This window comes from Globicephala melas, chromosome 1 (genome assembly GCF_963455315.2).
Source record: "Globicephala melas chromosome 1, mGloMel1.2, whole genome shotgun sequence".
Lineage (NCBI taxonomy): Eukaryota > Metazoa > Chordata > Mammalia > Artiodactyla > Delphinidae > Globicephala > Globicephala melas.
Genome location: NC_083314.1, coordinates 32090132 through 32117396, shown reverse-complemented (window position 1 = coordinate 32117396; position 27265 = coordinate 32090132). Strand labels below are relative to the sequence as shown.

General features: G+C 40.9%; 1 pseudogene; it reads right to left on the bottom strand.

Moving 5' to 3' along the window:
• Window positions 1–22898: 22898 nt before the first annotated feature.
• LOC115861863 (annexin A2-like) lies at window positions 22899–24468 on the bottom strand (annotated as a pseudogene).
• Window positions 24469–27265: the final 2797 nt, after the last annotated feature.

Below are 27265 nucleotides of genomic sequence, written 5' to 3'. Positions count from 1 at the left end.
CAATTTCCTGGACCCCTCAAACATCACCTCTAAGGGTGCAAGGCAAGGATTCTCTGCTTCCCTTTCCCTCAGTGGGCAGAAGGAAAAATCAAGGCTAGAGCCAGGAGTCAGGAGCCAGGAGTCAAAGCACTAGGCACTCACCCCATCACACTGAGGAGACAATATTCCTGGGAAACAGCTCTGGGAAAAGAATGGACAGGAGACTTTTATTCTGGCTTCAGCTCATTCTCTCAGCTCCAGTCTTGTCCTGGCCCTAATTCCCTGATCTTAAGCAGAGCTCTTAATATTCCATTCACATCTGCCTTGCCCCTCTGCCCTGAGCCTAAGACCCTTTCACCAAAGAGCACTGGGAGTGTGAAAAGACTCTGCGCTAAGTATATTTTCCTGAAGTCAGGATGGATGGAGAGGTAGGCTGTGCCCTGGGCTCCCTGGCCCCTCTGTGAGCCCACCCCAAAGTGCCAAATTCCAGGCCATGAGAACAAACAGGAGCTTGCCAGAGGTGTCCATCTATACCTAAGAGCCATCCACTCCATCCAGCTGATCAGAAGAGCTCTCCAGGTGCTGGACTTTTCTATTTCAACCACTGTCCCTGGCCCAAGGGTTGGAGGGATTCCATCTAAGGCTTAAAATCACTCCTGGTACACAGTAGAGCTCAAGAAGCATTTATTGAATGCTGAATTTTCAGAATCATATAGTACAAGACTACAACAACTAGAAGTCTAGCAATGCTTTCTTGTTTATTTAGAACTCATTTAACTCACAGCATTGCTGGTGAAGTAAGTATAATTATTTTCCCTTTTCCAGAGCAGGAAACTGTGGTGCAGGGAGGTGTGTGGATATGCTCTGAGAAGGGATCCAGAGCCAGAAGAAGCCACCCACCTCAGGACTGTTGACTGGGGCTCAGGGTCCCCCTGCTGGCTGCCGGAAGCCTGGGTATGTGGTGAGGATCTTGGAAGGGCCGGCTTCCACTCCAGCAGCAGAGGCTCCCTCCCTGGGCCGGCTCTGGGCTGGGTTCCTGAGGCTGGGAGGAGGCTCAAGCCTAGGGGGACCATCAGATGCACTGTGAAAGGCTTCAAGTGGGATGCTCCCGGGTAGAATGGACAAGACCTGTGGGAGACAGACAGAACTCATGCCCCCTAACCTTTCTAGGCTTTGCCCATCTCCTCTGGAGAGCCCACCAAGAGGGAATGCATAGACTGAGCTCTCCTGACGCCCAATCCAAAGTACTTTGTTCCCCTTTTTCTAGGCAAAGCCTTCTAAACCAGCCCAAAGCAATGGGATGGCTCCTATCCAGAGAAATCTCTAGAGAAGAGGATTTTCCAGCTTCCTTTACTTTTCACCACACCTCATCTAGCAGCTCTCAGTTCTGACAGTGAGAAAGGCTAGCTTAGACCCATCCACCTCTTGTTCCTTCTGGAGATGGTGGGTCTGCTGGCTTTCCACTGGATTTTTGTTAATTCAATCCTCCTCAAGGATTATGAGTTTAGTCTGTAGTGTCAAACAAATTTGGCATCAAATCTCACTTCTGTCCCTTCTTAGTGTCTGACTTTGAGCACAAAACCAAGAAACCTCATTTTTCTCACTTATAAAATGGGCTTAACTTTCATAATGGGTTGTTGGGAATATTCAGTGATATATCATAAAATCAATAGCACTCTGCATATAGCGTGTTCAGTAAATGTTATTAATAATTATTATTGGGCTTCCCTTGTGGCGCAGTGGTTGAGCGTCCGCCTGCCGATGCAGGGGATGCGGGTTCGTGCCCCGGTCCGGGAGGATCCCACATGCCGCGGAGTGGCTGGGCCCGTGAGCCATGGCCGCTGAGCCTGCGCGTCCGGAGCCTGTGCTCCACAATGGGAGAGGCCACAACAGTGAGAGGCCCGCGTACAGCAAAAAAAAAAAAAAAAATTATTATTATTTTCATAGTTCTTTTACCTTTCTTACTCTATCACTTAACTAAAGAGGAGTGGGATGAGGGGTACAGTAGTCAGGTAGGAGTTCTGGACAGAAAAGTGTGGCGCATCCTGTCATGTGCTTGAAATGTCCCCAACCTGGTCACCTCCTTTTGCTCCTACCCTTGTCTGCAAAGGGAGGGGTGACAGCTGCTCTCCCCACACCTGCCCAGGCCCTGACCCAGCCAAAGGACTGGCACAGCTGCTGGAACGGCTCAAATGCCTTGGATTTAGGGCTAGGTAGAGGACAGCTGAGGATGGGGGAAGAGGGTGAAGGGCCAGATAAGGAACACTCTTTTCTCTCATTATGTCCACTTACCCTGCAGCTTCCTAAGCCTTTCAGGTCAGCCTGGGACCTCTGACCTCATGCCTGCTCCACCCTGGGGGTTGGACAGGAGGTGCTCCCCCTCTTTCCCTCCCTTGTCCTCTGCCCTCTCATGCCTCCTCCCGCATGGCTGAACTCGCCCACCCCACCCCCATGCCCCTGCTCCCTCCCCCACCCATGTGCTGCCCAGCTGTCACTGGCCCTGAGCTGGGCACTCTGCCTGCCTGTACCACTCATGAATTGCCACTATTCACACTCTGGCTCCAGGGTTTCCACCTGTTCCCCTTGGTTTGCACAGCAGGACAGTGTGGCCTCATCTGTTGTCCTCCATCCAGGACCCAGTGCAAGAGACTAAACTTAAAAATTCCCAACTTCCACCTGCCAGGACTGGGGTAGGGAGGACTGGCTGAGAGGCAGAGTCTGAGTAGGGGCACCCTCATCTCCTGGAAGACCAGGCCTGGTTCTTGCCTGTCCCCGACCCACCAGCACTGTCTGAAACAACCTGCAGTGCAGTGTGAAGAAAAAGCAAGAAGCCCACTTTTCCCAAAAGGACATTTGCATATTTCATAACATTCTCTTATTATGTTGCATTTATTCGTGGCCAGGGCCTGAATCAGGGCCTGGTCAGTGTACAATGTGAACAGAAAGAGACACAGTGGCAACATTTTAAAAATTAATTTCTTATTATACAAGCAATATGTGAATACACTTTCCTTGATTGGGAGAATGAAACCATTGCAGTTCAGGCTCACATTCCCTTTGATCAATCCTCTAAATCCAGACCATTTCCCCTAAACACAGAGGTGACCACTGTTACCAGCTTGTCTATATATTTGCATAATATATCTATAGAAAATATATAATTCTATCGTGTGGGTTTGGGTTTTGCTGTTATTTTTTACATAAATTGTAAACTACAAATATTTTGCAACTAAATTCACTAAAAAAGGTCTTATCTGGGCTTCCCTGGTGGTGCAGTGGTTGAGAGTCCGCCTGCCAAGGCAGGGGATATGGGTTGGTGCCCCGGTCTGGGAAGATCCCACATGCTGCGGAGCGGCTGGGCCCGTGAGCCACGGCCGCTGAGCCTGCGCGTCCGGAGCCTGTGCTCCACAACGGGAGAGACCACAACAGTGAGAGACCCGTGTACCGCAAAAAAAAGAAAAAAAAAAGGTCTTATCTAAGTCAGTACATATAGATTTACAACAATCTCTTTAAATGCTACATGATATTCCTAGCATAGACACATCACAGTTTATTTAGCCATCTCCCTATTGATAGACATCAGGTTCTGTCATTTTCTCCCATTATAAACATTGTGTTCTGTCACATGCTTGAGGCTTCTCCAACCTGGTCCTGCCTGGTCCTATGTTCCTACCCCTGTGAAGAGGAAAATTTATCATTTATACTGTTTTAAGGGTGCAGAAATGGCAAAAGTGTCCTTAGGAGTATTTTATAACAAATGTTTAGTAATTTAAAAAATCCTGGGTCCTATTAAGATGATCTCTACATCCACCTGAGGACAAATTACTGCTCTAGGAAAGAGAGTGCACCCAGTGAGGTAGAAGGAGAGGCAAAAGAGAGTGAAGAGAGTAGAAAGTGAAAGAAAAGTGAACAGAAAAGAGCAAGAAAGAGAAAGATGTAAAAGGGCACATATATGACAGTGCTCTCTGCAACAGGATAAAACTGGAAATGTCTACTGGAAAAGAAACAGTTAAGTAAAATTTGTCCTATCCATTCAGCAGAATATTATGTAGCCATTAAAATGATAATTATGAAGACTATGTAGGAGTATGAAAAATGCTTCTGATATTAAGTTAAAGAGTAGAGTACAAAATTAAAACTGCATTATGATGGCAACCATGAAAAATGATGGGAAGGGAATATAGGCAAATAAAACAATTTGATTTGTTGTAGTAGCAGAATTGTGGGCATACTATTATTATTGCTTACTTACATTAATATTGTCATAATATTGTTTTGCAATATATGATTAACGTTAAAGTTAAATAGCAACAGGAAGAAGGAAGGAAAGGAAAATGAATTTTAAAAAAAGGAGAAGAAGAGAGGGAGGGGAGAAGGGCATGGAAGAAGAAATGAGAGGAGAAGAGAGATGAAAAGAGAGGGATTGGAGTAAAGCCCATGTTTTGAGGGCTGGGCCATCTTTAGCAGCCACCTCAGCCATAGTATTGACTCAGGCTCTTCTTCCAGGCTCTTTGGACTGAAAACAGTTTTCACTGTACACAGAAGATGTTCACCTCCCACCCTCTTCCCTTCAGTACTTTTTAAAGCCTATTAAGGAGTTAGGGATACCAAGCTCAGGATTTCAAGAAACTCAGATTCTAGTGGCTAGAGAGAGATAGGGGCATAGATGTGTGAGCAAACAATTACAGCCAATCAACAAAAGCTCAAATAGAGGTCTAAAACTCTGTAGGTGGAGGCCGTAGGCTCGCAGAAGGCTTCATGAGCAAGCGACATTTGAGCTGCGTTTCAAAAACTGGGCAGGAGATTATCAGACAGAGAAAGGGGGGGTAGCATCCTAACATCCTAGGGAGAAGGCACAAGTGCAAAGGCATCAGGGCCTAAACACACACACACACACACACACACACACACACACACACACACACACCCACATATACTACCATTTAGTATGGCTAAACATAGGATTCAGGAGGAACAGAGGCAAGAGATGAGGCCTTGAATTTATCCTAAGGGCAATGAGAAGGATTAAAGCGTTTAATCAGAGGAATAGCACACTCTAATTTGTGCTTTAGAGAGATGACTGTTGAGGCAATGAGGAAAGTGGGTGGTAGCAGGGCAAAGTGGAGAGAAGGAACATAAATTAGGAGGTTATTGTAAGAGTTCGATAAGGAGTAAGACCCTAAACTGGGGCAATTAATGGCATAAGGTAGAGGGATTAACTCAAGAAATCTTTATGTAGAAATAATAGAACTTTATTCATTAACTCATTTAGTGAACAACTTTTGAGCACCTCCTATGGCATTGGGTAGTCAGTGATCAAAGACAGTGTCTGTCTTAAGAGGGGAAGATAGACAGAGAGACAGCTGCTTACAGATCAGTGTGAAAAGTGCTATGATAGAGATAAGCCAGTGAGGGAGAGGCCTTGAGAGATCAGGAATAAATGGGATATGGGAAGGGAGGGAGGCGGGGTCTAGGATGACTTCCAGGTTTCCACCTTAGATGTTGAGTGGAGAGTTGAACCACTGGCTAAGGTGAGGAGCACAGGGTAAGTGTGTGTCTGGAGGCACATGGTCATTTTGATTTGGTTCTCTCAACTCTTCCTTTGCCACCACCCCATTGAGAAAGGCCAATTGTGGTTTAGGGAACCTGTTGTTGCCTTCCCAGTTGGAAGAATTGCATGGAAAACACCTAGTATAGTTCCTGGCACGTAGTAAGTGCTCAATAAATGTTAAGTAAAGAAAACTAGTAAAAAGTGCAGAAACTTAAAGCAAGATTCATACTTACCATGCTGCCTCTCTCCATAAAACCGTTGAGGGATGTGTGGCCCACTGGCCCTGAAAGGCAGTCCACCAGAGACTTTTGACAGAACCTCAGCCTCCCAAGAAGAGGTTGTTAAAGAGAGTACGGATATAAATATGCAAAAACTGAGCTCACTGTTGGTGGATTGGGCTCCCACAAAGAAAAGGATAGCTGCGGCAGAGGGATCTCAGCAGTTTATTCCCATCAAAAGGCATCTGCATTGTATCATTTGTTTGAAGAATATGTACTGTGAAGTCAAAGTCAAAGTTGACTTTGTTGACTTGGAGGAAGTCAACAAAGTTGTGAATTTTCTTTGTTCTTGTGCTTTTACTATTGTCGCTTTACTGAAATTTTAGAAAAAGATGAAGCAGAGTATGGAGACCTTGTTTATGTCGATGCTGTTGGGTAGTAAAGTCATGGAAAACTTGTTGAAAGATTTACTGAACTGCTTCTCCACCACAGGGAATTAAAAGGCTTTGAGGGACCCAACTCATCAGACCTCAGGCAGCTCATGTCTTCCAGATGTGACAAGACTTGTAAACACTCTAATCTTGAAAGTGAAACACTGCTGATGCATTGGATGGAGGAAGTGCTCACGTTGAGCTTAAGCCGGACATGTGGACTAAGTGACTGACAACTAGAACCTGCTTTCATTTCTTATTGCTTCACTACATTAAGTGCAATGAAATCACCAACAGTGAAGAAATGCGGTGCTGTTTGATGGACATAAAGTCACTTTTTAAGAGAAATTCTCAGATTTGGGTAAGTATGAACCTTGCTTTAAGTTTTATATTTTTTTACCTTTTTGAAATTTACATGTATTGAGTGCTTATATGCTCCAGGGACTAGCCTAGGTGTTTTACATGTACTCATTCATTCCAGCCTCACAACAAACCTAAGAGGTAGTTTCTAGCATTATTCTCATTTCACAGATATTAACAGTGAGGTTAAGAAGAAAGACTTTTAAGTGGGGGAGCCTGGACTCTACCCTGGCAGTCTGACTTCTGTGCTCTTAACCACTCTGTGCAAACTTGAAGATGTGTCTAATCACCAAGCATCAGTCCTATCAGTGGGGCTTCATTTCCAAGGAACTGATTATAGTGAAAGTGAATTATGCTCACCAAGAAGACTCAATTTTCCTAGAATTTTAGAAAGCACTGGATAAATCCCAGAGTCTAAAATATCCTACTCTGTGGTCTAGCTCTGGGCAACGCTTGGGTCCATTTTCTTTTTCTCATGAAACCACTGAGGGCAGTGCTGAGAAACATCACTAGTAAGTAAATCTGGAGACTGTGTTGAGAGGTGCCCTGATGCAGCACCCTCCACAACTCCATTTGTTTAAATTCCTGTCCTCATGGACTTCATCAATGCTCTCAAATCAACCCACATCTAGCATAGGCCTATAAGAGTGCACTTTTGTATAAATTATGTTAATCTAACTGCTTTTATACTGCTTTTGTGTTGTTAAAAATCCATAAATTTGTTCATCCTACTTCACTATTGTTATTAATTTTTAAGTTATGGACTTCATGTTCTGAGGTATAGCATCATACGTTGTTTTTAAAAATTTTTTTTATTGTAGTATAGTTGCTTTACAATATTGTGTTAATTTCTACTGTACAGCAAAGTGAATCAGCTACACGTATACATGTATCCCCTCTTCTTTGGATTTCCTTCCCATTTAGGTCACCACAGACGACTGAGTAGAGTTTCCTGTGCTATACAGTAGGTTCTCATTAGTTACCTATTTTATACATAGTATCAATAGTGCATATATGTCAATCTCAATCTCCCAGTTCATCCCACCCACTCCCCTTCCCCCCTTGGCATCCATATGTTTGTTCTCTATATCTGTGTCTGTATTTCTGCTTTGTAAATAAGATTGTCTATACCAATTTTTTCAGATTCCACATATACGTGCGAATATACTTCTTTTTCTCTTTCTGACTTACTTCACTCTGTATGACAGTCTCTAGGTCCATCCACATCTCTACAAATGACCCAATTTCATTCCTTTTTATGACTCAGTAATATTCCATTGTATATATGTACCACATCTTCTTTATCCATTCGTCTGTTGATGGACATTTAGATTGTTTCCATGTCTTGGCTATTGTAAAGAGTGCTGCAATGAACATTGGGGTGCATGTGTCTTTTTGAATTATGGTTTTCCCTGGGTGGGAAATTCCAGTAGTGGGATTGCTGGATCACATGGTAGTTCTAGTTTTTTAAGGAACCTATATACTATTCTCCATAGTGGCTACATACTGTTCTCCATAGTGGCTGCATACTGTTCTCCATAATAGCTGTATCAATTTACATTCCCACCAACAGTGCAAGAGGGTTCCCTTTTCTCCACACCCTCTCCAGCACTTATTGTTTGTAGAAGGTTTGATGATGGCCATTCGGACCAGTGTGAGGTGATACCTCATTGTAGTTTTGATTTGCATTTCTCTAATAATTAGCGATGTTGAATATCATTACATATGTTTTTTTGCCAACTGTATGTCTTCTTTGCAGAAGTGTCTATTTAGGTCTTCTGCCCATTTTTTTGATTGGCTTGCTTGTTTTTTTGCTATTGAGCTGCATGAGCTGCTTGTATATTTTGGAGATTAATCCTTTGTCAGTTGCTTCATATTTTCTGCCATTCTGAGGGCTGTCTTTTTGTCTTGTTTGTGGTTTCCTTTGCTGTGCAAAAGCTTTTAGTTTAATTAGGTCGCATTTGTTTATTTTTGTTTTTATTCTCATTACTCTGGGGGGGGGGTCAAAAAAGATCTTGCTAAAAAAACATCAGATTTATGTCAAAGAGTGTTCTGCTTATGTTTTCCTCTAAGAGTTTTATAGTGTCTGGCCTTACATTTAGGTCTTTAACCTATTTTGAGTTTATTTTTGTGCATGGTGTTAGGGAGTGTTCTAATTTCATTCTTTTACATGTAGCTGTCCAGTTTTCCCAGCACCACTTATTGAAGAGGCTCTCTTTGCTCAATTGTATATTCAGGCTTCCTTTGTCATAGATTAGGTGGCCATAGGTGCATGGGTTTATCTCTGAACTTTCTATCCTGTTCCATTGATCTATATTTCTGTTTTTGTGCCAGTACCATACTGTCTTGATTACTGTAGCTTTGTAGTAGAGTCTGAAGTCAGGGAGCCTGCTTCCACTGGCTCTGTTTTTATTTCTCGAGATTGCTTTGGCTATTCAGGGTCTTTTGTGTTTCCATAAAAATTGTAAAATTTTTTGTTCTAGTTCTGTGAAAAATGCCGTTGGTAATTTTATAGTGATAGCATTGAATCGGTAGATTGCTTTGGATAGTGTAGTCATTTTCACAGTATTAATTCTTCCAATCCAGGAACATGGTATAGCTCTCCACCTGTTGGTGTAGTCTTTGATTTCTTTCATCAGTATCTTATAGTTTTCTCATACAGGCCTTTGCCTCCTTATGTAGGTTTGTTCCTAGGTATTTTATTCCTTTTTGTTGCAATGGTAAATGGGATTGTTTCCTTAATTTCTCCTTCTGATCTTTTGTTGTTAATGTATAGGAATGAAAGAGATTTCTCTGTATTAACAGCGTATCCTGTGACTTTATTAAATTTGTTGATTAGCTCTAGTAGTTGTCTGGTGGAATCTTTAGGATTTTCTATGTATAGTATCATGTCATCTGCAAACAGTGACAGTTTTACTTCTTCACTGCCAATTTGGATTCCTTTTATTTCTTTTCTTCTCTGATTGCCATGGTTAGGACTTCCAAAACTATGTTGAATAATAATGGTGAGAGTGGGCACCCTTGTCTTGTTCCTGATTTTAGAGGAAATGCTTTCAGCTTTTCACCATTGAGAATGATGTTGGCTGTGGGTTTGTCATATATGGCCTTTATTATGTTGAGGTAGGTTCCCTCTATGACCACTTTCTGGAGAGTTTTCATCATAAATGGGTGTTGAATTTTGTCGAATGCTTTTTCTGCATCTATTGAGATGATCATATGGATTTTATTCTTCAATTTGTTAATATGGTGTATCACATTGATTGATTTGCATATATTGAAGAATCCTTGCATCTCTGGGATAAATCCCACTTGATCATGGTGTATGATCCTTTTAATGTGTTGTTGGATTTGGTTTGCTAGTATTTTGTTGAGGATTTTTCCGTCTATGTTCATCAATGATATTGGCCTGTCATTTTCTTTTTTTGTAATATCTTTGTCTGGTTTTGGTATCAGGGTGATGGTGGCCTCTAGAATGAGTTTGGGAGTGTTCCTCCCTCTGCAATTATTTGGAAGAGTTTGAGAAGGATAGGTGTTAGCTCTTCTCTGAATGTTTGATAGAATTTGCCTGTGAAGCCATCTGGCCCTGGACTTTTGTTTGGTGGAAGATTTTTAATCACAGTTTCAATTTCATTACTTGTGATTGGTCTATTCATGCTTTCTGTTATTTCCTTGTTCAGTCTTGGAAGGTTATATCCTTCTAAGAATTTTTCCACTTCTAGGTTGTTCATTTTGTTGACATATAGTTGCTTGTAGTAATCTCTTCTGACCCTTTGTATTTCTGTGGTGTCCATTGTAACTTCTCCTTTTTCCTTTCTCCTTTTATTGATTTGAATCCTCTCCCTTTTTTTCTTGATGAGTCTGGCTAAAGTTTTATCAATTTTGTTTATCTTCTCAAAGAACCAGCTTTTAATTTCATTGATCTTTGCTATTGTTTTCTTCATCTCTATTTCATTTGTTTCTGCTCTTCTTTATGATTTTTATTCTTCTGCTAACTTTGGGTTTTGTTTCTTCTTCTTTCTCTAGTTTCTTTAGGTGTAAGGATAGGTTGTTATTTGAGAGTTTTCCTGTTTCTTGAGGTAGGATTGTATTGCTATAAACTTCCCTCTTAGAACTGCTTTTGCTGCATCCCCTAGGTTTTGGATTGTCATGTTATTTGTCATTTGTGTCTAGGTATTTTTTGATTTCCTCTTTGATTTCTTCAGTGATCCATTGATTATTTAATAACATGTTTACCCTCCATGTGTTTGTGTTATAAATAGCTTTTATTATGTTGAGATATGTTCCCTCTATACCCTCTTTGGTAAGAGTTTTTATCATGAATGGATGTTGAATTTTGTCAAATCCTTTTTCTGCATCTATTGAGATGATCATGTGGTTTTTGTCTTTTCTTTTGTTTAAGTGGTATATCACATTGATTGATTTGTGTATGTTGAACCATCCTCATGAACTTGGGATGAATCCCATTTGGTCATGGTATATGATCGTTTTTATGTGTTGTTGGATTCAGCTTGCTAATATTTTATTGAGAATTTTTGCGTCTATATTCATCAAAGATATTGGCCTGTAATTTTCTTTTTTGGTGGTATCTTTGTCTAGTTTTGGTGTCAGCATGATGGTTGAGTTTGCGTTTGGAAGAGATTGAGAAAGATTAGTATACGTTCTTCTTTGTGTGTTTGGTAGAATTCCCCTGTGAAGACATCTGGTCCTGGACTTTTGTTGTAAGGAGTTTTTAAATTACAGATTCTATTTCATTTCTAGTGGTTGGTCTGTTCAAATTATCTATTTCTTCCTGATTCAGTCTGGTGGGCTGTATGTTTCTAGAAAGTTGTCCATTTCTTCTAGGCTGTTGAATTTGTTGGCAAATAATTATTCATAATATCCTCTTATGGTGTTTTGTATTTCTGCAGTATCAGTTGATATTTCTCCATTTTCATTTCTCATTTTGTTTGTGTTCTCTGTCTTTTCTTCTTGGTGAGCCTAGCTAGAGGTTTGTCAATTTTTTCTACTCTTTCAAAGAACCAGCTCTTCGTTTTATCGATTTTTTCTTGAATCTCTATTTTATATATTTCCTCTCTTATCTTTATTATTTCTTTCATTCTGCTGACTTTAAGTTTTGTTTATTTTTCTTTTTCTAATTCTTTTAGGTGGTAGGTTAGGTCGTTTGAGATTTTTCTTGTTTTTTGAGGAAAGCCTGTATCTCTATGAACTTCCCTCTAATACCTGCTTTTGCTGCATCCCATAGATTTTTTTATGGTTGTGCTTTCATTGTCATTTGTCTCAAGGTATTTTTAAATTTCCTTTTTGCTTTCCTCATTGACCCATTGGTTTTTTAGTAGCATGTTATTTAGTCTCCAAGTAATCTTTTTTTTTCTCATTTCTTTTTCTGTGATTGATTTCTAGTTTCATGCCATTGTGCTCAGAAGAGACGCTTGAAATAATTTCTATACTCTTAAATTTGTTGAGGTTTGTTTTGTGCCCTAGTATGTGGTCAATCCTAGAGAATGTTCCATGTGCACTTGAAAAGAATGTGTATTCTGCTTTTTTTTTTGATGTAATATCCTGAAAATATCAATTAAATCTAACTGTTCTATTGTATCATTTTGGATCTCTGTTGCCTTACTGATTTTCTGTCTCGAAGATCTGTCCATTGATGTGAGTGCGGTGTTAAATCTCCTACTATTATTGCATTCCTGTCATTTTCTTCTTTTATGTATGTTAGCATTTTTTTAAATGTACTTGGGCACTCCTATATTAGGTGCATATATGTTGATGAGTGTAAAATCCTCTTTTTGTATTGATCCTTTTATCAATATATAGTGTCCTTCTTTATCTTTCTTTATGGCCTTTGTTTTAAAGTCTATTTTGTCTAATATGTGTATTGTGAACCCTGCTTTCTTGTCATTTCTATTTCCATGAAATATCTTTTTTTATCCCCTCACTTTCAATCTATGTGTCTCCTTTGCCCTAAAGTGGGTCTCTTATAGGCAGCATAATGTAGGCTCTTGTTTTTCTTTCCAGTCTGCCAGTCCACGTCTTTTGATTAGAGTACTTAGTCTGTTGACATTTAAGGTAATTATTGACAAACATGTATTTATTGCCATTTTATTTTATTTATTTTTTAGCATCTTTATTGTAATATAATTGCTTTACAATGGTGTGTTAGTTTCTGTGTTATAACAAAGTGAATCAGTTATACATATACATATGTTCCCATATCTCTTCCCTCTTGTGTCTCCCTCCCTCACACCCTCCCTATCCCACCCCTCTAGGTGGTCACAAAGCACCGAGCTGATCTCCCTTTGCCATGCGGCTGCTTCTCACTAGCTATCCATTTTACGTTTGGTAGTGTATACTACCACTACCACTACCACAGTGTATATCCTCAAGTCCATTCTCTAGTAGGTCTGTGTCTTTATTCCCGTCTTACCCCTAGGTTCTTCATGACCTTTCTTTTTCTCCTTAGACGCCATATATATGTGTTAGCATATTTGTTTTTCTCTCTCTGACTTACTTCACTCTGTATGACAGACTCTAGGTCCATCCACGTCACTACAAATAACTCAATTTCGTTTCTTTTTATGTCTGAGTAATATTCCATTGTATGTATGTGCCACATCTTCCTTATCCATTCATCCGATGATGGACACTTATGTTGCTTCCATCTCCTTGCTATTGTAAATAGAGCTGCAATGAATATTTTGGTACATGACTCTTTTTGAATTACGGTTTTCTCAGGGTATATGCCCAGTAGTGGGATTGCTGGGTCGTATGGTAGTTCTATTTGTAGTTTTTTAAGGAACCTCCATACTGTTTTCCATAGTGGCTGTATCAATTTACATTCCCACCAGCAGTGCAAGAGTGTTCCCTTTTCTCCACACCTCCAGCATTTATTGTTTCTATATTTTTTGACGATGGCCATTCTGACTGGTGTGAGATGATATCTCATTGTAGTTTTTACGTGCATTTGTCTAATGATTAATGATGTTGAGCATTCTTTCATGTGTTTGTTGGCAATCTGCATATGTTCTTTGGAGAAATGTCTATTTAGGTCTTCTGCCCATTTTTGGATTGGGCTGCTTGTTTTTTTGTTATTGAGCTGCATGAGCTGCTTGTAAATTTTAGAGATTAATCCTTTGTCAGTTGCTTCATTTGCAAATATTTTCTCCCATTCTGAGGGTTTCTTTTGGTCTTGTTTATGGTTTCCTTTGCTGTACAAAAGCTTTGAAGTTTCATTAGGTCCCATTTGTTTATTTTTGTTTTTATTTCCATTAATCTAGGAGGTGGGCCAAAAAGGATCTTGCTGTGATTTATGTCATAGAGTGTTCTGCCTATGTTTTCCTCTAAGAGTTTAATAGTTTCTGGCCTTACATTTAGATCTTTAATCCATTTTGAGCTTATTTTTGTGTATAGAGTTAGGGAGTGTTCTAATCTCATACTTTTACATGTACCTGTCCAGTTTTCCCAGCACCACTTATTGAAGAGACTCTCTTTTCTCCACTGTATATTCTTGCCTCCTTTATCAAAGATAAGGTGACCATATGTGTGTGGGCTTATCTCTGGACTTTCTATCCTGTTCCATTGATCTATATTTCTGTTTTAGTGCCAATACCATACTGTCTAAATTACTGTAGCTTTGTAGTATAGTCTGAAGTCAGGGAGCCTGATTCCTCCAGCTCCATTTTTTGTTCTCAAGATTGCTTGGGCTATTCGGGGTCTTTTGTCTTTCCATACAAATTGTGAAATTTTTTGCTCTAGTTCTGTGAAAAATGCCAGTGGTAGTTTGATAAGGATTGCATTGCATCTGTAGATTGCTTTGGGTAGTAGAGTATTTTCACAATGTTGATTCTTCCAATCTAAGAACATGGTATATCTCTCCATCTATTTGTATCATCTTTAATTTCTTTCATCAGTGTCTTATAATTTTCTGCATACAGGTCTTTTGTCTCCTTAGGTAGGTTTATTCCTAGATATTTTATTCTTTTTTTTGCAATGGTAAATGGGAGTGTTTTCTTGATTTCTCTTTCAGATTTTTCATCATTAGTGTATAGGAAGGCCAGAGATTTCTGTGCATTAATTTTGTATCCTGCTACTTTACCAAATTCATTGATTAGCTCTCATAGTTTTCTGGTAGCATCTTTGGGATTCTCTATGTATAGTATCATGTCATCTGCAGACAGTGACTGCTTTACTTCTTTTCCGATTTGGATTCCTTTTATTTCTTTTTCTTCTCTGATTGCTGTGGCTAAAACTTCCAAAACTATGTTGAATAAGAGTAGTGAGAGTGGGCAACCTTGTCTTGTTCCTGATCTTAGTGGAAATGGTTTCAGTTTTTCACCATTGAGGAAGATGTTGGCTGTGGGTTTGTCATATATGGCCTTTATTATGTTGAGGAAAGTTCCCTCTATGCCTACTTTCTGGAGGGTTTTTATCATAAATGGGTGTTGAATTTTGTTGAAAGCTTTCTCTGCATCTATTGAGATGATCATATGGTTTTTCTCCTTCAGTTTGTTAATATGGTGTATCACGTTGATTGATTTGTGTACATTGAAGAATCCTTGCATTCCTGGGATAAACCCCACTTGATCATGGTGTATGATCCTTTTAATGTGCTGTTGGATCCTGTTTGCTAGTATTTTGTTGAGGATTTTTGCATCTATGTTCATCAGTGATATTGGCCTGTAGTTTTCTTTCTTTGTGACATCTTTTTCTGGTTTTGTTATCAGGGTGATGGTGGCCTCCTAGAATGAGTATGGGAGTGTTCCTCCCTCTGCTATATTTTGGAAGAGTTTGAGAAGGATAGGTGTTAGCTCTTCTCTGAATGTTTGATAGAACTCGCCTGTGAAGCCATCTGGTCCTGGGCTTTTGTTTGTTGGAAGATTTTTAATCACAGTCTCAATTTCAATGCTTGTGATTGGTCTGTTCATATTTTCTATTTCTTCCTGGTTCAGTCTCGGCAGGTTGTGCATTTCTAAGAATTTGTGTGTTTCATCCAGGTTGTCGATTTTATTGGCATAGAGTTGCTTGTAGTAATCTCTCATGATCTTTTGTATTTCTGCAGTGTCAATTGTTACCTCTCCTTTTTCATTTCTAATTCTATTGATTTGAGTCTTCTCCCTTTTTTTCTTGATGAGTCTGGCTAATGGTTTACTGATTTTGTTTATCTTCTCAAAGAACCAGCTTTTAGTTTTATTGATCTTTGCTATCATTTCCTTCATTTCTTTTTCATTTATTTCTGATCTGATCTTTATGATTTCTTTCCTTCTGCTAACTTTGGGGGTATTTTGTTCTTCTTTCTCTAATTGCTTTAGGTCAAGGTTAGGTTGTTTATTCGAGATGTTTCCTGTTTCTTAAGGTAGGCTTGTATAGCTATAAACTTCCCTCTTATAACAGCTTTTGCTGCATCCCATAGGTTTTGGGTCGTCGTGTCTCCATTGTCATTTGTTTCTAGGCATTTTTTTATTTCCTCTTTGATTTATTCAGTGATCAATTCATTATTAAGTAGTGTATTGTTTAGCCTCCATGTGTTTGTATTTTTTGCAGATCTTTTCCTGTAATTGATACCTAGTCTCATAGCGTTGTGGTCGGAAAAGATAGTTGATAAAATTTCAATTTTCTTAAATTTACCAAGGCTTGATTTGTGACCCAAGATATGATCTATCCTGGAGAATGTTCCATGAACACTCGAGAAAAATGTGTATTCTGTTGTTTCTGGATGGAATGTCCTATAAATATCAATTAAGTCCATCTTGTTTAATGTATCATTTAAAGCTTGTGTTTCCTTATTTATTTTCATTTTGGATGATCTGTCCATGGGTGAAAGTGGGGTGTTAAAGTCCCCTACTATGAATGTGTTACTGTCGATTTCCCCTTTTATGGCTGTTAGTATTTGCCTTATGTATTGAGGTGCTCCTATGTTGGGTGCATAAAGATTTATAATTGTTACATCTTCTTCTTGGATCGATCCTTTGATCATATGTAGTGTCCTTCTTTGTCTCTTCTAATAGTCTTTATTTTAAAGTCTATTTTATCTGATATGAGAATTGCTACTCCAGCTTTCTTTTGATTTCCATTTGCATGGAATATCTTTTTCCCTCCCCTCACTTTCAGTCTGTATGTGTCCCTACGTCTGAAGTGGATCTCTTGTAGACAGCATATATATGGGTCTTGTTTTTGGATCCATTCAGCCAGTCTGTGTCTTTTGGTAGGAACACTTAATCCATTTACATTTAAGGTAATTATTGATATGTATGTTCCTATTCCCATTTTCTTAATTGTTTTGGGTTTGTTATTGTAGGTCTTTTCCTTCTCTTGTGTTTCTTGCCTAGAGAATTTCCTTTAGCATTTGTTCTAAAGCTGGTTTAGTGGTGTTGAACTCTCTCGGCTTTTGCTTGTCTGTAAAGGTTTTAATTTCTCCATCAAATCTAAATGAGATCCTTGCTGGGTAGAGTAATCTTGGTTGTAGGTTTTTCTCCTTCATCACTTTAAATATGTCCTGCCACTCCCTTCTGGCTTGCAGAGTTTCTGCTGAAAGATCAGCTGTTAACCTTATGGGGATTCCCTTGTATGTTATTTGTTGTTTTTCCCTTGTTGCTTTTAATACGTTTTCTTTGTATTTAATTTTTGTCAGTTTAATATGTGTCTTGGTGTGTTTCTCCTTGGATTTATCCTGAATGGGACTCTCTGTGCTTCCTGGACTTGATTAACTATTTCCTTTCCCATATTAGGGAAGTTTTCAACTATAATCTCTTCAAATATTTTCTCACTCCCTTTCTTTTTCTCTTCTTCTTCTGGGACCCCTATAATTCGAATATTGGTGCATTTAATGTTGTCCCAGAGGTCTCTGAGGCTGTCCTCAGTTCTTTTCATTCTTTTTTCTTTATTCTGCTCTGCAGTAGTTATTTCCACTATTTTATCTTCCAGGTCACTTATCTGTTCTTCTGCCTCAGTTATTCTGCTATTGATTCCTTCTAGAGTATTTTAATTTCATTTATTGTGTTGTTCATCATTGTTTGTTTCCTCTTTAGTTCTTCTAGGTCCTTGTTAAATGTTTCTTGCATTTTCTCTATTCTATTTCCAAGCTTTTGGATCATCTTTATTATCATTATTCTGAAATCTTTTTCAGGTAGACTGCCTATTCCTCTTCATTTGTTAGGTCTGATGGGTTTTGATCTTGCTCCTTCATCTGCTGTGTGTTTTTCTGTTTTCTCATTTTGCTTATCTTACTGTGTTTGGGGCCTCCTTTTTGCAGGCTGCAGGTTCGTAGTTCCCATTGTTTTTGGTGTCTGTCCCCTGTGGCTAAAGTTGGTTCATTGGGTTGTGTAAGCTTCGTGGTGGGGGGAAGTAGTGCCTGTGTTCTGATGGATAAGGCTGGATCTTGTCTTTCTGGTGGGCAGGTCCACGTCTGGTGGTGTTTTGGGTTGTCTGTGGCCTTATTATGATTTTAGGCAGCCTCTCTGCTAATGCATGAGATTGTGTTCCTGTCTTGCTAGTTGTTTGGTGTAGGGTGTCCAGCACTGTAGCTTGCTGGTTGTTGAGTGAAGCTGGGTGTTGGTGTTGAGATGGAGATCTCTGGGAGATTTTCGCTGTTTGATATTACGTGGAGCTGGGAGGTTTCTTGTGGACCAGTGTCCTGAAGTTGGCTCTCCCACCTCAGAGGCACAGCACTGACTCCTGGCTGCAGCGCCAAGAGCCTTTCATCCACACGGCTCAGAATAAAAGGGAGAAAAAGTAGAAAGAATAAGGATAAAATAAAATAAAATAAAGTAAGATAAAATAAAATAATTAAAAAATAATTATTAAGAAAAAAAAATTTTTTAAGTAAAACAAACAAACAAAAAACAGATGGACAGAACCCTAGGACAAATGGTGAAAGCAAAGCTATACAGACAAAATCTCACACAGAAGCATACATATGCATGCTCACAAAAAGAGGAAAGGGGGAAAAATAATATATCTTACTCTCAAAGTCCACCTCCTCAATTTGGGATGATTCATTGCCTATTCAGGTATTCCACTGATGCAGGGTACATCAAGTTGATTGTGGAGCTTTAATCCGCTACTTCTGAGGCTACTGGGAGAAATTTCCCTTTCTCTTCTTTGTTCACACAGCTCCCGGGGTTCAGCTTTGGATTTGGCCTCGCCTCTGCATGTAGGTCATGGAGGGCGTCTGTTCTTCGCTCAGACAGGACGGGGTTAAAGGAGCAGCTGATTCGGGGGCTCTGGCTCACTCAGGCCGGGGGAAGGGAGGGTAGAGATGTGGGGCGAGCCTGCGGAGGCAGAGGCCAGTGTGATGTTGCACCAGCCTCAGGCGCACCATGTGTTCTCCCAGGGAAGTTGTCCCTGGATCACAGGACCCTGGCAGTGGCGGGCTGCACAGGCTCCCGGGAGGGGAGGTGTGGATAGTGACCTGTGCTCACACAGAGGCTTCTTGGTGGCAGCAGCAGTGGCCTTAGCATCTCAGGCCTGTCTCTGGGGTCTGCGCTGATAGTCGCGGCTCACGCCCGTCTTTGGAGCTCTTTAAACAGCACTCTTAATCCCCTCTCCTCGCGCACCAGGAAACAAAGAGGGAAGAAAAAGTCTCTTGCCTCTTTGGCAGGTCCAGACTTTTTCCTGGACTCCATCCCGGCTAGCCGTGGTGCACTAGCCCCTTCAGGCTGTGTTCACGCCGCCAGTCCTCTCCCTGCGATCCGACCAAAGTCCGAGCCTCAGCTCCCAGCCCCGCCTGTCGCGGCTGGTGAGCAGACAAGCCTCTCAGGCTGGTGAGTGCTGGTTGGCACCGATCCTCTGTGCGGGAATCTCTCTACTTAGCCCTCTGCACCCCTGTTGCTGTGCTCTCCTCTGCGGCTCCAAAGCTTCCCCCCTCCATCACCCACAGTCTCCGCCCGCGAAGGGGCTTCCTAGTGTGTGGAAACCTTTCCTCCTTCACAGCTCCCTCCCACTGGTGCAGGTCCCATCCCTATTCTTTTGTCTCTGTTTATTATTTTTTCTTTTGCCCTACCCAGGTATGTGGGGAGTTTGTTGCCTTTTGGGAGGTCCGAGGTCTTCTGCCAGCGTTCAGTGGGTGTTCTGTAGGAGTTGTTCCACATGTAGATGTATTTCTGATGTGTCTGTGGGGAGGAAGGTGATCTCCATGTCTTACTCTTCAGCCATCTTCCCACTCTCTCTTTTTTTTTGCGGTATGCGGGCCTCTCACTGTTGTGGCCTCTCCCGTTGCGGAGCACAGGCTCCAGACGCGCAGGCTCAGCGGCCATGGCTCACGGGCCCAGTCGCTCCGTGGCATGTGGGATCTTCCCGGACCAGGGCACGAACCCGTGTCCCCTGCATTGGCAGGCAGACTCTCAACCACTGTGCCGCCAGGGAAGCCCTCCCCCCTCTCTTTATTGCCATTTTAAACCTGTTTTCCTGTTGATTCTGTTTCTCCTTTGTTCCTTTCTTTTTCTTTTTGTAGTTTGATGATTTCCTTTTATTTTATGTTTGTGTTCTCTTCTTTCTGTTTTTTGTGCATCTATTTTATGTTTGTGATTACCCCTTTTTTCAAGTATGTTAACCCCTTCCTATATCTGCTTCCTTTAGACTGATAGTTATGTAGGCTCAAACAAATTCTAAAAAAAGATAATAAGAATCTACATTTTTTACTCTCCTCCCCCACACTTTATGATTTTGATGTCCTTTTTTACATCTTCATGTTTATCCTTTTGCTGTTCCTTGTGTTTATCATTGTTTTCACAGATGGATTTCTTTTTTCCTTTTTGATCTGTATACTGGCTTATTTAAGTGATTTACTTCCAATTGTGATTTCCTATTTCTTCTTCCTTCTTTTCTGTTTAGAGAAGACCTTTCACTATTTCTTGTAGGATAGGTTTAGTATTGCTGTATTCTTTTAGTTTTTGCTTGTCTGAGAAATTCTTTATCTCTCCTTCTATTCTAAATGATAATCTTGCTGGGTAGAGTATACTAGGTTGCAGATTATTCCCTTTCAAAGATTGTTAACTTTTGTCATTTTGAGTATAATGTGTCTTGGTGTAGGTCTCTTTGGGTTCATCTTGTTTGGGATTCTCTGTGCTTCTTGTATCTGGACATCTGTTTGCTTCTTTAGGTTTGGGAAATTTTCAGCTATAATTTCTTCAAATACATTTTCAATCCCCTTTTCTCTTTCTTCTCCTTCTGGAATCCCTATTATGTGTAGATTGGCTTGTTATATTATCCCATAGGTCTCATATATGGCTTTCATTTGTCTTTCTGTCTGCTGTTTTGATTGGGTGATTTCCATTATTCTATCTTCCAGATCACTTCTTCATTCTTCTGCATTATTCATTCTGCTATTCATTGCCTTTAGTTCAGCTTTTGTCTCAGCAAATGAATTTTCTAATTTTTCTTGCCTCCTCCTTATATTTTCTCATTCTTTTTTACAGTACTCTGCATTTCTGTTGATAGCCTTTATTAATTCCGTCAGTGTTTTCATTACCCCTTTTTGACTCTGGGTCTATTAGACTGAAGAGGTCTGTTTCATTGTTTGTTCCTTCAGGGAAATTCTCTTGGTATTTTAAGTGGTAGTGGTTTCTCTGCTTCTTCATTTTACTTCCGTTTCCCTTACTCCATGAGTTTAGGAGAAACAGTTATCTACTGTAGTCTTGGAAGGCTAGATATATGTGGGAGCATCCCTGTGTAACTTGTGTGGGTTTAATATTTTTGGCATGAGAGCTGCTTTTAGTTTGGATGCCTTCCACCTCCTTCCTCAGCATGTCCTGGCTGTTAGCCCCTTGATAGGGGGTGTGCAGATGTGGTGGCTCATGCATACTCCCAGGGGCTGCAACAGCAGGGGCAGCAATCAACTCTTGCTCATGGGTCTCTCAGCAGTGGCAGCAGTCTGAGCACACTCCCTGGGCCCATGACAGGGTGGGGACAGTGATTGGCACTCACTCTCGATTCTCTCGGAAGTGGCAGGGACCCACACCCACCTCCGAAGCCCATGATGGCAGAGGGGGCTCATGCCCACCCCCAGAGCTTGTATAGGCCGTCCTGTTACCTGACAACCTGAATGGGGAAAGAATTTCCTATGTGGTCCCACCCCTCTCCTTGAGCACCCCCCAACAATGGTGCCTTGCCACTCTGGCTGGCTCAGGCTTCTTCTGCATATACCCTCAGTTGCAGCCACACCCTGCTCCAGCCCCTTCAGGCTGTCTCCACTCAGCCAATCCCAGTTCTCTCCCCAAGTTGACCTCTGAAGCCCACGCTTTAGCACCCAGCCCCCGACCACACCGGGGACAAGCGTCTCAGGCTGGGGAGTGCACAGTGGTGGTATCGACCATCTGTGAAGGTCTCTCTCTGTTTTGCCTTCCACAGACTGGTTGTCATGCTCTCCTCCAAGGCTCCAAAGTTCCCCCTCTATCCTGGCTTGTCTCCCCGCCAGTGAGGGGACTTTCCAGGGTGTGGTAACATTTCTTCTTCCATGGCTCCTTCCCAGGGGCACAGGTCCTATTCCGATTCCTTTCTCTCTCTCTCTTTTTCTTTATTCTTTTGTCATACCTGGTTACATGGAGCTTTTCTTGCCCTTTCAGAAGTCTGAGGTCTTCTGCCTGTGTTCAGTAGATATTCTATGAGAATTGTTCCACACAGAGATGTATTTTTGATGTATTTGTGGGAGGAGGTGAGCTCCATGACCTACTCCTCCACCATATTGATCTCCCTTCTGTTTTATTTTCTAATATAAGCATTTAAGATTATAATTTTTCTCTAAAGTACCACTTTAATTGTATTTCACAAGTTTGACATGTAGTGTTTTGTCTCTAAGCCTTTCTAAATATTTTTAATTTCAATTACTCTTTACTCCATGAGTTATTTAATGTTTTTAGATCTCTTTCTTTCATGGATGTTATTTTCACTAAGTTTAATAATTCTAGGAATAGACTTATTTTTTCTTTAGCACATTAGGAATATTGTTGTACTGTTCTCTAGCTTTCACTATTGATGAAAAAAGGAGTTAATGTAATTGTCATTTACTTGAAGGTTATATATCTTTTCTCTCTGACTGCTTTTAATATCTTTTCTCTTAATTTTTAAAATAAAAATTTAGTTTATCATCTATTTATGACAAGGTACACAACAGGCAAAGTGTTTCACATCATAGATTGCACTTCCAACTCCTTGGAATATTCATTTCTTTGGCTGAAAGAGAGACTAGACAGGAAAGGCAGGCAATGCTTAGGCAACTAAAATAAGGTTGGGGCCAAGGGGAGCAATACTAACATCATCCTCGCAGGGAATGGGCACAAGGGGGCTGTTAGTAGCAAGCTGATTTTCTAGAACTGTTAGCTAGAAGCATAGAAGCACTACTTCTGGACATTCAGACAGTCTCAGGCTTCAGTCATCCCCACCACACAGGTACAGAGCACTTTCTGGTAGTCACTCTTGGTGTCTTGCTGGATGTAGTAGTACAGCAATTTGGAGACCATGATTCTAATCAACACCTTATAATGAGTCCCCTTGCCTTTCATGGAGCAAAATGCAGGGGCTTATTATGAATACATTAGGCCAGGTTCAGGAAAGCATTTTCCTGGTCTCCTTTGACCTCTTTCTTGATGCTCTTTAACATGTTATAAGGTCCATAATTCTTGTACCTTTCAAATACTTTCTGGAGGTGACACTTGATCATGATGCTGATCCATTTGAGAAACTCAGTTCCTCCCCTCTTCTCTTTAGTACAATAGAGATCCAAGGCATCTTGGTCAATCAATACAAAATCAATGACAGAGCCATCCTCTCCTCTTCTACCCTTTGCAGGGGCAACCGTCCGCTTGCAGAAGTCACCAGATATGTCAGAAACAATGTCCTTCTCCAGATCAATCTTATACACTTCCTTGTAGACTGTTAATTTCCTGTAGCCCCTGGTTGGTCCTTGAGCAAATGGTCTCAATGAGGCAGTCCTTATCAAACCCCAGCCCCTACATGGAGGCTTTCAGTTCAGAAGCATAATACTGAGCATGTGTTTTCAATGGGCCTCAAATCACCATCTTCAGGTGGCTGGACAAGGCTGACTTCAGTGTTGATGCAAGTTCCTTTTTGGTCTTTCTCTGGTAGGCAATATCCTGTCTCTGTTCATTGCTGCATTTGGTCAAGATGTTGATGATGGTAACTTCATCTATACCTTTGGTCCTGATGGCTCTTTCAATGTTCAAAGCATTCTACTCAGCATCAGAGTTGTACGCTTTGACTGACCTGTATGTACTTGAGGGTGTAACGTAATTACCCTTCAGGTTAGGCTTGTACAAAATTTCATAAGCAGTAGACATTTTGACAGAAGCTGGGCCACGTACCAAGAGCTATGAGCATTCCCATATGTGGACTTCTTAAAAAAATTTTAGACATTCTGAAAGTTTCACTATGATGTGTTATAGGTGTGGATTACTTTTTATTTAAACTGCTTGTGATTACTTGGGCTTCCCAATTTTGTCAGTTATCTATTCTTCAGTTCTGAGAAATTTTTAGCCATCAACCCCTTCAAATACTGCTCCTTTTTTGTCTCATGTCTTTTAGAATTCCAATGCAATCTTTCTTGCCTACTTTTTATCTCTTTGTCTCTCTGAACTGCATTCTGGACAATTTCTTTAGATCTGTCTTCCAATACAGTAATTCTCACTTCAGCTTTTTCTAAGCTGCTGTTAAACCTGTCCACTTCATTTTTTAAACTTTTTTTTTACATTGAGAATATGTAACACAATTCAGAAAAGTGCAAAAATATAAATGTATAGCTTAACAATTAATTATGAAACAAATACCAAATAATCACCCTATAAATGGAACATTATCAGTAGTCCAGAAGTCCCTTGTGTCTCTGTTTCTGATGCCCAACCACCACTGCTTCCACCAGAGATAATCATCACTGTGACTTTAGTGTAATCATTTCTTTGCTTTTCTTTATAGTTTACCAGCTATATATCAATTTTTGTTTGTTTTAATGTAACACTCTGTATTATGGGTCTTGCATCTTTTATTCAACATAATATTTAAAAATTAATCCACGTTTGTACCCGTGGTTCACTAATTTTCCCTGCTGGGAAGTAGTATAGTTCATGAGAATATTACAATTTTTTATTCTATTTTTGAAGAATATTTGGATTAGTTCTTTCCCCTTTTTGTGGAGACTATTTTCAACAATGCTGCTATGAACATCATTGTATATGTATATTGAAACACATGTGCATAAATTTCTTAAGGCTATGTATTAGGAGTGGAATTTTTGGGTCACAGGTTATGTATACCTTTAATTTTACTAGATAATTCCAAGCTATTTTTCAAAATGTTTGTTCCACTGAAATTTTTATTTCAATTGTTTTACTTAATTCATTTTTAGAAATTTTATTGCATTCTTCAAATCTGCTTGATAATATATTCCCTTGCTCTTTATGCATATTTTAAATTTCTCCTTTCATTTTCCTTAAGTTTATACTTATTATGTATGTTTTTTTCAGATGATTCCAAAATAGAAGCTTTGCAGGCATGATTCTGATATCTCAGGGTTTCTCAGCGTTAGCACTATTGACATCTTGAGCCAGATAAGTCTTTATTGTAAGAGGCTGTCCTGCATATTAGAGGATGTTTGACAGCATCCCTGACCTCTACATACTAGATGCCAAGAGCACACACATTCCCCTCCCAATTGCGACAACCAAAAATGTCTCCTGGAGGGCAAAATTGCCCCAGCTTGTGAACGACTATATGCCCTCTACTTTTTCCCTTATGGGACCTCACTCATGGTGTCTTGTTTCCTTGTGTTTTGTGATTTTTTTTAGGTAAGCTCATGTTTCTTAAACCTATATCTGTGGGAATTCTCTGATGCCTAGATTGAAATGTTTTCCTTTGGGACTGTTTTCCATTTGCTACTGCCAGGCACCTCAGGACACTGACAGCTCAGGATCACACAAAAAATAAATATTTGGATGTAGGTTTTTTGAACCATCAAGATAGTGTGAATTTTGTGCAGCAAATCTGCACAAGGGCTAGCTGGTAGTTACTAATTCTCAAGAGAGATGTTTTTCTCCCTTCTATTCAGTGCCAGGTTTAAGGCAGGTTGGTAGAGCACAGACTTATTTTTAATTCATCCTTATGATGAATTGTAGCCTTTGGGTTCCAGGTTTATGGGATTATACTGGGAGTGTGGACTCCTGTTAGACTTTTTACATTTGACAAGTCCTCCATGCCTTGCAAGATTTGTGAAAATTGAAACTCATTATAAATGCTGAAATTAGTACAGGCTTATATTTCTGTTTTTATGTGATGTTAAGGCTTCTGAATTTACCTGTAATTTTTTCCCAGTCTATTGATGCATTTAAAAATAGGTTTTAATTATTTTGTCCAGCATTTTTAGGTTTCCTTAGTGAGAGGATCAATCACTAAAGTACTATGCTGGATTTCACCAAGATGGTGGAGGAGTAGGAGAATGTGGAGTTCATCTCTCTCCAAAAATGCATCAAGAATACATCTGCAGATGGAACAATTCTCACAGAACACCGGCTGAACACTAGCAGAAGACCTTGGACACTGGAAAGGACAAGAAAGATCCCCGCATAACTGGGTAGGACAAAAGAAAGAAGGGAAAAAGAAGAGGAGAGGAAATGGGATGGGATTTGTACCCCTGGGGGGGAACTGAGGCAGAGAAGAGGTTCCCTAATTCAGGGAAACCTCCTCACCAATGGGGAAATCAGTTGGGACAGAAGGGGAATATCTGTGGCTGTCAGAGGAGGGTGAAGTGGACAGTCTCTGGCAGGCAGGACAGAGTGAGACCTACACAGACAGTCTGTGACACAGCCTTGCATGCCCCAGACTGGGACATGTGTCCACCAGTGCACACTGGGGCTGAGAGCTTGAACATGGGGACTAGAGAGAAAACCCAAGGGGAGAAAAGCTGTTGGCTGTGAGGAGACAGCCTGAGGGGACGGGAGGGAGGAAATCTACAACTGGAAATGCTTGTGGAAGAAACCCAGACTGCCATAGAAGCAAGGCGCCACTGTTGAGTGATGCACAGGGGGTGGAGCTGCCATTGCAGCCTCTCTCTCCCCACATGTCAGTCCCCTGCCCCACCAGGCACTAGGAAATGCTCCCACTAGGGCTGGCCTTCTTTCACTTGCTGCCAGGCACTAGGAAAAGCCCCCACCAGGGATGACCTTCTCGTGCTGGTTGCCAGGTGATAGGAAAGTCTTCCACTAGGGCCGGATCTCTCACATCCATGGCCGCCAGCTTTCCTGCATACCTGCTGCCACCAGGAACCCTATGACACAGGCAGTCATGCAATCTCCATGCCCTGTCCTCACCGGGGCAGACCAGAGTGTTCCAGGGCAGCCTTGGGAGCAGACTCCTGTGTATGGCCCACATGCAGAGGTGGAGCTAAAACCACAGCTGAGTCCCAGGGGCAGGGCAACTAATGAAGAGGAATGAAAATCTTTCTGTGACACTGCACAAACTGCAGTTTAAAACCCCACAATCAGCTTGGTAAACCCTGCATCTATGGAATATCTGAATGGACAATGAGTGTTCCCACAACTGAAAGTGGTCTAGCTCTAGCAGCTGTGGACTTTGGGGATTAGTACCCATGAAAGTTGGGCCATGTCAGAGTCTGAGACGCACCCACAGTGCCCACAGAGGGACTAGAGACCTACCTAGAGGTTTTTGAGGGCCTCCTGGGGAGGTGGAAGTTAGCAGTGACTCACAGTTGGGTCAAGGACAGCTGCAAC